Genomic DNA, 502 nt, shown 5'->3' with positions numbered 1-502 from the left:
GCTTCTCAGGGGGAAGGTCGTTATTACCTTTATGGGGTGGCACTGAAAATAGGGTCAAAGCTTTCGTGAAGCTACGACCAGTGCCAGGGTCAGTTTCTCAAGGTATGGGTACCGTGTCTCGGCATCCACCGGGGTTTTACTAATATAATAAATAGGAGACTGCGTACCTTTGTTTTCGCGAACCAGGACTGCGCTGACAGCGACTTCGGATACCACCAGATATGCTAGCAAAGGCTCGCCTGGATTCGCTTTGACTAGCAGCGGTGGTGAAGATAAATATGCCTTTAATTTTCTCAGGGCCTCGATGCATTCCTCGTTCCATTGTAGCCCGTGATCTTTCCTCAGTACGTTGAAAAATTTGTGGCACCTGTCGGAGGATCTCGAGATGAACCTGGATAGGGCGGCTATTCGCCCCGTCAGCTTTTGTACCTGCTCTTTGCTGTTCAAAGTCTCAGGTATTGCGTCTATTGCCTTGATTTGGTCCGGGTTGACCTCGATACCC

The sequence above is a fragment of the Nicotiana attenuata genome, chromosome 5, assembly GCF_001879085.1.
Source record: "Nicotiana attenuata strain UT chromosome 5, NIATTr2, whole genome shotgun sequence".
Classification (NCBI taxonomy): Eukaryota; Viridiplantae; Streptophyta; class Magnoliopsida; order Solanales; family Solanaceae; genus Nicotiana; species Nicotiana attenuata.
The sequence above is the reverse complement of the archived record's forward strand: the minus strand, read 5'-3'. Positions refer to the sequence as shown.